Source organism: Canis lupus, chromosome 3, assembly GCF_011100685.1.
Source record: "Canis lupus familiaris isolate Mischka breed German Shepherd chromosome 3, alternate assembly UU_Cfam_GSD_1.0, whole genome shotgun sequence".
Taxonomy (NCBI): Eukaryota; Metazoa; Chordata; class Mammalia; order Carnivora; family Canidae; genus Canis; species Canis lupus.
The window spans coordinates 45067065-45077276 of record NC_049224.1 but is presented as its reverse complement, the minus strand read 5'-3'; the positions used below and the strand labels follow the sequence as shown (position 1 = coordinate 45077276).

The 10212-nt window shown below is 37.8% G+C and overlaps 1 pseudogene; it reads left to right on the top strand.

Annotated features, from left to right (window-relative positions):
* Positions 1-9243: 9243 nt before the first annotated feature.
* LOC100688346 lies at positions 9244-10212 on the top strand (annotated as a pseudogene).

Here is a 10212-nt window from a genome sequence, read left to right as displayed (position 1 = left end):
GTAGAGCAATCATGTGAATCCAAACCCAGGTCATCTTGATGGAAAGAAAAAGTTCATGACAAATGAAAACAAGTTACCAAGGCATTACTGATGGGCATCGATGACAAAGTAAATATTGGGGCTGAGATATGAAGGGAACAAAGAAGACCTCTGAGACTACATACCCATGGAATGGAGGTAAAAATATTACCAGATAAGAAAACCAAGAGGTTCCAACAGAGAGGTCATACATCTCTTGGGTTGGGAGTGAACACTAATAAACTACAACAAAGAACTAACCTAGAGATCAATGAGCTGTAGAATCCTTTGATACGATCTTGGTCATCTTCTATAATGATGTTGATTTAGGGAGGAAAATATAACCACAGTCATTAGAAGAAAACCCAACTATGGCTAAGAATAGTTCTTGGCTCTTGGTGGGATTAAGCAAGAAAGGGACACTCCGTACTTAACAGTTGGATATAGTCATGGGAAATGGCCAATACTTGGGAAAGAACATAGAGAAGCAAATCCTTGGGGATATAAAATAGGATCAATGAAATTCCTTGGTACTACATTTTTAAAACCCCAAGAGGAAAATGAGATAGACAGATGGTTCTTTAAAGCTTAGGATAAACTTTCTTTTTTCATCTAAGGAAGAAAAACTACACTTGCCCTTAATTTACCCTCAATAAATCCATAAATAGAATGACACATGCCTTTTCCTAAACTAACATGGTAATATTTAAATTTTCATTTCTTGATTTATCATCCTAATACAACAAACACATCAATTCATCTGATACTGCTTCCTGACTGATTTGAACAAAAAGTATAAAAGTACCTTGGTTAGTAAAGCTTTTTCCCAATAATAATGAATAGTGTTTACTTGATAACCCTGTGTGCTTGCGCGTGTATTTCTCTTAAGCACAAACACAAAACCTTTGTAGTCAGTAAATATGATATATAAAGAAGCTTCCTTATGCTGATTGTGGTGACTGGAAGCATGAGAATATGTAGCATTCCAAAATCATTATTAACTCCTGAAGCTGGGACGGAGTTAAAAAAAAAAAAAAAATTCTCTGTTTTACCAATCCTACAGAATCCAACTCAATAAGAAGCTCCTAAAACAAATGAAAACTTGAAAATAAGGATTATATCTCCCTAGGTAAGCAAAGAGCTTCCTGGGTACTGCATATATCTCAAAAGTGTTGGTAGGCTCTATTTCTGTACGTTTGCATTCATGGATTACTAAATTCACACTGCATTTGTTCAACATATGACCATTTGCCCCATGCTTATGCATAGATGTTGTTCTTTAAAGAGTATCTATGCAGCCAGTTGACAATCCAGTCACTCCTTCTCATGGAATTTGTGATATTCAGACACTTACTAGTTATTCAATTTCATTTACTCTGTAAAAACACTAACTCAACAAATATTTATTGGGCACACGTTATTCAAAGCACATCAGACAAATTAATCTCTTAGATGACTTACCTGGTTGTTTGACCAAACTCACTGGAGGAATTTGTAAAAATGGTTAAACTAATTATGTGTGTAGAAACAGCATTGTAATCAATATCTGAAAAGACCTGGATGTTTAATGTCAGTGGACATAATGATCTGGGAGTTTTATCCAGATGATCAAACAAGTTTCAGATTATTTGTTGTCCTAAAGGCAACTGATGTAATATGCCAATAAATCAACTGTAGAGTAGTGACCTGGAAAGAAGACATTTGTTCTTGAATATATGCCATTGGTGACTGTGAAGGCATACATTGGTTCTCTGTTTTGATATGTCCTCCAACCATTTGTACAACATACTTTAATAATGTCATATGGCAGATGAAAGCCACCTTCTAAGTACCCCCTATACAGAAGATTCTATTATATAATAAAATATGAACAATACATAATACATATTCTTTATATGAGATTATAATAACTACCAGATTTATATTGCTTCTATATTTCCACAGTTCCTTTCTATTATAGTTAATGTCATCACTCATTCAAATATTTATTGGCACATACTAACCAAAATGGTGCCCACTATATTGAAGGTTCACGAAGGACATGATGGAAATCCAGGGGAGAAAATTTACAGTGCCAGGGAGGTGTAGAATGCCTTTATGCTCGTGGAGGTCCTTGCAGAACTAATACTCTATGAACATAGAGTTAATGACTGGAGTGGATGGTGGAAGGGAAGGTAGTGGAGAGACTGACTCATCCTAGATATTTCACAGGATAGTTAGTAACAAAAGTAGACTAACACATAGGCCCTAAAACCCAGGCATCTTGACCTCAGATGCAGTGATATTTTGGATCTAAACTACATAGATACAAAATGACTTCGAGTATTTAACACCATATCTATCTGATTGTGCACTTAACCAAAGTCTATCATGCCTTATCCCAAAGTTCTTTGAGATTTGTCTTTCCGTCTTGCATAGTACCAGTCATAAAATACTTGCTCAGTAAATGTTTATTGAATGAATGAATGAATGAATAAATAAATAAATAAATAAATAAATAGACTGAGTAATGTAAGCACAAAGCAAGGCTATGAAAAGGTAGATAGATAGAAAGATATATAGTTAGAGACCGGAAACACTTTTCAGTATCTCTCAAATTATTCCAGAAAACCAGTTTTGAAGTTGATGCAAGTAGAGGTATTGTGATATTTTATTTTATTACCTTCACTTAAGATTACAATATACCAGTAATTTTTAACCATGTTGCCAAACCCATTGCCCAACCGAACTGTTAGAGGGCCTCTCTCATCACTCAGCAATTAAACTCCAGAGAGTTATCCAGAGAAGTCTTAGCACAAAAACTCTTTGGTAGAAGAGAGGTTAAAGCTAATGCATTGTGGATGAAAGGGCAATATTCTATGTGATTATAATTATTATAAAGGAAAAGTTACTGAAATCAACTTGTGTTTTATAATTTTTAATGATGATATTATGGCATAGCCAACACATACTTTCAATATTAGTCTATTAAAAATATTATTATAAAATAATAGAAATAGAAATAATAGTATTTCAAAGGACTCACAAGATAGAGTCTTCATTTGCTTCTAATTAATACATTCGAAGGAGTAGAGACACAAATTCATTAAACTAAGCACAGCAAAGAAAAATAAACTGTTGTAGGAATCTTGTGTCTTCCCCAAGTAACCTTACAGACTGAAAAGTACGTTCATATGAATCAATACATCATATTTTTCAGATTTTGTGGCCTTGGCAAATATATCCAACTTTAATCAAAAGTTTGATTGGCCTATTACATTTTTACTTTTGTAACAATCTTAAAACAATTAGCTGCTAAAGAGGACATTACTTGCCCTCACTCTTTACTCATACATGCCATTAACACCATCTTTTCTCTCCTTTACTTAGGAAAAAAAAAAAAAAAAAACAAACTTTGGTAAGTCCAAAGCCTCCCAATATTTTCCTTATCCCTTACTCCAATGAGGAAAAAAAAATGTTTAAATCTTCCAGATAGAATTTCTTCAGCTCATTTCAAGAATTCCACCATCTCAACACCCTTGCATTTAACTTAATGTTTTTCAGATTTCCAAACTCTATTACCACAATGCTAAACAAATAACTATAGTTCTGAGGTCAGAGAAAGGGGCCTAGTGGGTGAAAGGTGAAGAACTTGAAAGAACAGGGTTACAGCTTTAAGAAAGAGGTTTAACAGTGTTTGAGACCTTTTGCCTGCTGGCAATAGTCACTTCTTTCTTATTTTGGCTCTTCACCACTAAGGTGTTAACTTTTTAGCTGCTGGGGATTTGAGCTTTATTACGTTTTCTCCTTCCATTTACTTATTAAGTTAGAGGAAACATTACTTCATGGGCAAAACAATATTTCAGATTTTATGAATTAGCTTGCCTTAGGGAAAACCCAAGTTAAATTTGTAGCCTAAATTTGTTCTCATATTTATAACCAAATTAATTCTGTAAACACAATTCTTAAGAAACACATTGAACCATTCAGGTTAAACAGATGTTACTCATCCATATAAAAGACTCAAATGTGATTCTTTATATGTCTATGTATCCAGAAGGAGAAGAAAAGTTACCAGGCATATACGAGGCAGATCAACAGCATATATGAAGCATTCTGCTTTCATACGTGAGTCTTTTTTCTCTTATTTGCCTCTAGATTTTGGCGAAGAGGGGAAAGAAAACTTTGCTGAGTCTCTTTTCCAATGATCAGATGTCCTGTCTATGACTTTGAATGGAAAATACCTAGCTGATCAATTACAAGGAAGCCCCAGTCTAGATAGGAAAATGGGAAGCCGACAGGTTCCTGCAGAGACGAGAACATGGGAATTTGGGGGTGATGGATGCAGTCACGCATTCACTCATCTCTCCATTCACTCCATGACTACTAAATGAGGCCCCCAAATGTGTAAGACATAGTGCCAGGTACAAAATGTGGCATCCAAAAATGAAAGAGCACTTGGAGCCTGAATGAAAATAAGAAGAGGATTTATCTTCAGCCAGTTGAGTGGAAATGGATCCTAAATTTCAAAGAAAGTTTACTTTTTTAAGTTGTGTAAAACTGAGCTGTAAAAAAGTATTGCATGAACACTCTTCAGGTTAAGAAGGATACAGAAAGGAATTGCACAGGATTCAACTGTGGCCTAGGTGTGTACATGTACAGGTTTGAACACCAGATGTTATTAGCTATGCTAAACTTCTACTTGTGCTTAGACCAAAAGCAGCCAGTGGCCACTCCCCAGCTTAGGATAATCCATCGAGCCATGGCTCAGTTACACAATGAAGGCATTTCCACCCACTGGATACATTTTCATAATCCAGTGTAATAGTGAGAAAATTTTCTCTCCATCTTATGGTTCAAATTTTCCTGTGAGTAGCCCTAGTGATACAGAATGATGAGGATGGGGTCCGTTTTGTCCAAGTAGGTGTTATCTCTAGTGCATTTGGATTTTTAGAGAACTTTCTAAATTATACTTTACATATCTTTTCTTAGCCTGTTTTCTCACTTTACACAAATATGTTCACATCTGTGTTTTTCTCCTTTAATAAGTCACATTTAGGTATATGAGCTGGTTCAGAACAGAACTGTCTTATTGTCCTTACAATCCTTGAATCTTAGCATGTATTGATGAGAAGAGGTCAATATTTTTAATTGAATATGCCCCAGAGGAAGTAGAACACAGCTTTATAACTGGCTTAACTACCTATGATGACTTCAGGCTGGAGCTGGTTTTAGGAATATTTGTAGAACAAAAATGGAGCATAGGTCATGCCTTTCAAATTGAATCAAGCCAAAAGATAGGTCTATATTCACAAAGTTATTCTGCAACTTACCAGTCCCCAGAAGGTTCATGCTTGGCAAGTGCTTGGCTGACGCAGGCTATTACTAAAGTGAGAAAATGTACCCATAATGTTGGTAAAGCATTTTTCAGATAGGCCAATTCAGGATCAGGCCACAAATCAATAGGACAAGGAAGGGTGCAGTTTTTCCAGTGATATCTCTTCAAAGTAGCCTGGGGCTTGCCTGCTAGAGGAACTTCCAACATGTACATTGGCAGTTCCTCCCTGAAAGCCATGCCCAGTGCTTTAAACTTTGCCACTAAAAGGATAGAAAGAACTCACTACGTTTACAGGCTGTCCTTGTATTTACCATAACTCACGTCCCTGGAAAAGGCATTGCAATCCAAAATAATGGAAGGGGAATCTGATTTTCCCATTGCAGCAATGCTTCTTTCCAAGGGCCTGTTGCTTGATGACTTACAGAAATGACAGAAACCACCACATTTAATTAAATGTGTAACATGTTTCAGTGCTTTGTAAGGTATAAAGCTTTCCAAGGTGTGAGCAGGGCCTTTAAACTGGGAGCTTCCTGGCAAGGTCTTTGATTTTTTTTTTTTATCAAACCATATTTCTTTAAGAAAGTTCCTGAGAAGGAGAAGGGAAGCCTATGGAATATAAACAAAACATTCAAGCTGACATTGGGAGAAATGATGTGCAGGACAAGCAGAAATGGAAGCACATCATCATGCTGAACAACTGAACAATACAATGAGTACAGTGCCTGCTGAAAAAACACCACGCGTCTACTGGCATGGTGTGGTTGAACATAAGTGTTGCATATGGAAATCACAGCTTAAGTAAGCCATAAATGGAAATATAAAACATAAGCCCATGAGCAAGAGATCTTGTTTCTCAAGATCTTAAGTTAGGAACAAGTGAGGAAAGGAAGAAAGGAGCGAGGCTGGAAGAGAGAGAGAGAGAGAGAGAGAGAAGGCAGGCAGGCAGGAGGGAGGACAAGAGAGAGAGAAAGAGAGATTGATTAAAACACTCGCCAGATTAATTTACCGGATTTACTGCCTCCTCACAAGGATCCTTTTGCTAGTATTTTCAAGGGAGCAGGTGAATGAAGTAGGGGCAGAACATAAAGTTGTCAGGTACGTTTCTATAAAGCTGTGTGTATTTTCAGAGTATTAATTTAATGTGATGAGTACAATGAGACAAAAAAGGAATTTAAATTTTATAGTTACTAGTGAACAAAACTGAACAAAAGGTAAAGGAAATTCTTTGCAAATACAAAAACAGCTGAGAGGGTAACTTACCTTCCGCTTTGTCCCCAATGTAGTTCTTAAAGAGTGAAAGTTCAGAAGAGAAAGAATCCAATGGACATTTTCCATAAATTTCAATGGGATCAGGAATTTAAAGAAAAAAAAAAACGTGAAATGGCATTCTTTCTTCCAAGTCTGGTTGAAAAACCAGTATTCATCAAAGTTCTTTCGAATAGGTTTGTTTCCATTAAAGGAGTAGAATCACAAAGTATATAAAGAATGAACACTCAAAATTAGGTACACAAAAAAAAATAGGTACAAATACTATGATTTTAAATTTAATTAAAAATACACTTCCCTTTCAGGTTTAAACCACATGTGTGCACACGAATATGCACATATGCAAGAGCACCTATGCCTATGCCATCTCTTCTCTTCTTGCTACTTTTTTTTTTTTTGGTCATTTGAGAAGAAGCAAAGATTTCTATATGAATGAAGTTCAACTTCTAAATCCAGAAGACTTAATCTGGGGATAACATTGGTATGGTCTTCTACCCACAGAAAAAGATGAAATCCAGGTGGTTCTGATAAAAGTAGGGAAGAGACTGCTTTCTTCTTCCTCCTGGACCCATAGCTCTTCCACATTTGTCTACCTCCCTTGAAGGCATTTGTGGAAATCTGACTGCTAGACCACCAAAGGAGCATCAGCATAGTAATGTGAACCTCTGCCAGGCTGATCAAGAGAAAGCTCTCAGGAATAATCCTCATGTTCCTTTCCCCTCCTGCAACAACCACAGTAGCCACATGTGGAAGAAGCTAGAGCCACAAGATGGAAGGAACCTGGGCCTCTGACTTACTTCTGGAAGGACACCATCTTGGTGAAGCACCCACTTGGAATACATGTGCTTAAGAAATAACATATATTGTATTATTGTATAAAGCCACTGACGTGTAGGAGAACTATTTATAGCAGCCACCATCACCTTAACTAAGAAAGTTACCCCACTATCTTCCTTACCTTTTCCCACTTCAATACCACCTGAGGGCTTGAGGCTCAGGGGCATCTGGATCTGAACAACTCTAGACTCCCCAGCCTCACCAGGGTCAGAAGCATTGCTAGGTACTCACCTTGATGACTTACATCTGTCATGCCGCACAGAGGGAAATGACTTTTTAAAGTCCTTGCTCTGTTCTGGCCACTTTCACATGGTCCTTTCAGGATCCTTATGATTATCATTTTAAGATCAGTGTAACAGAATGGAGAAAGGTAAAGGGTTGTGCACTGCAAATCTTGAGGAGGCACAATCACACATATTCATATGTGAATAACACTCTCTAAATTTGCTCAGTGTGCAACCTACACAAACCAAATGTAAATTGATAGGCAGTATCAAGAGAAAATTGGTTTCTCCCTCATGATATCTTTTCAATCTTCAGTTCCTGACAATCTTTCTCTGCTTTTTATTTCCTGGAATCTCTCATTCCTTGGGAAGTTTCAATCCCTTTAATGAGCTTTGGGGCACAATCCTCTTGCCACCATGGAGACTATTTACCACTGGGTTGCTAGATCAGTTCTACCATGCCACTTTAAAAGCCTATAATTCACTGGGAAATGGGATTTCCCCGTTTTCCAGCCATAAAAATTATTTTCTGTTTCTCTAAAGCAAAGATCTCATTAGGGGGTTTATTAATAACTCTGATATAACATATTAATGATCTGTTAAAGACAGCAGAGCTTGCAGGAGAAAAGCACAATGAAAATTTTAAAAGCAAACTTGTCTTCATTCAATTATCCAAAAAAAAAAAAAAAAAGAAAGAAAAGAAAAGAAAAAGAAAGAAACAAACTGAGGCATGATTTATCTGTGTTACATCACCTCATGTTCTAAGGAAACCGACTTTCCAACTGTCCTGTGCAGACTTGGTCCATTACTAAATTTCTGGAAGTTTTCCCATTGGTCATAATGATCCTCAGGGCATTATGGCCATGCCCCATTTGCAATGAATTGAGAGTTGAGGGGAGGAAAATCTGTCCACACAGAAAAATAAATAAATAAAATCTGTCAGGTTAGCATTTTGTTCAAGGCACTGCACAAACAAGCATTTTATACATTCCAACATAAGTTGAAAGGTTCTAATGATTTTTTTTAATTGTGATGATTAGGAAGGTATAGTTAAGCAGAACCCCACTAAGGGAGAATATGAGCTATAAAAGTCTCAAAAAGAGTCGTCAGACTGGGCCTCCTGCAGCTGGGAAGCATCAGGGAGCAGCAGCTCCCATTGAGATGCTCCAGCACCATGCACAGCTGTGGGAGATTGAAAAAGTAACAGGTTTCTCGACAGCAATCTGGAAAATGTATAATCTGTCCTCAGAGATCACTAGAAAGAACTGGATGGATTGCCGAGGCTTCCGCTAGGTAAAGAAGTATTCAGTGTTTAATAATAAAGGAAAGAAAGTAAATGCATTAGAAAGATTAAGTGATCATTTTATTTGAAGAGGACAAACCAGGCTTTCTGTCAAATGTTCATTTATGCATGTTATAAGCAAGCAGGGTACTGAAATATTTCTTTTTCCTCTGCTTTGTTAAGTACCTGACTACATTGCTAACATTTATTGAACACTTACTAAGCACCAGACACTGCACTGGGCCTTTGTTAATCATTATTTGACTTAATATCAGTCAAATAGACAAGTGTGGTGGCTGGGCAGCCGGCAGGGCAGCGAACTGTCTGGCTTGTAGCCTTCCTCCTTGGTTGAGGAAATGACCGACCAGTACAGTATTCTCTTCAAACAAGAGCAAGCCCATGATGATGCCATTTGGTCGGTTGCCTGGGGAACAAACAAGAAAGAAAACTCTGAGACAGTGGTTACAGGGTCCCTGGATGACCTAGTGAAGGTCTGGAAGTGGTGTGATGAGAGGCTGGACCTAGAACGGAGTCTAGAGGGACATCAATGTCTGTGGACATCAGCCACACGCTGCCCATCGCTGCGTCCAGTTCTCTTGATGCTCATATTCATCTCTGGGACTTGGATAACGGCAAACAGATAAAATCTATAGATGCAGGACCAGTGGATGCCTGGACTTTGGCCTTTTCTCCTGATTCCCAGTATCTGGCCACAGGAACTCATGTGGGGAAAATGAACATTTTTGGTGTGGAAAGTGGGAAAAAGGAATATTCTCTGGACACAAGAGGAAAATTCATTCTTAGTATTGCATATAGCTCTGATGGGAAGTATCTGGCCAGTGGATCCATGAATAGGATCATCAATATTTTGATATTGCAACTGGAAAACTTCTGCACACGCTGGGAGGCCATGCTATGCCTATCCGTTCCCTGATATTCTCCCCAGATTCTCAGCTCCTGGTCACTGCATCAGATGATAGCTACATCAAGATCTATGATGTACAACATGCCAATTTGGATGGCACGCTGAATGGCCATGCATCATGGGTGCTGAATGTTGCGTTTTGTCCTGACGACACCCACTTTGTGTCCAGTTCATCTGATAAAAGTGTGAAAGTTTGGGATGTTGGAACAAGAACCTGTGTTCACACCTTCTTCGATCACCAGGATCAGGTCTGGAGAGTAAAATACAATGGAAATGGCTTAAAGATTGTGTCCGTGGGTGATGACCAGGAAATCCACGTCTATGATTGCCCCGTGTAAACACC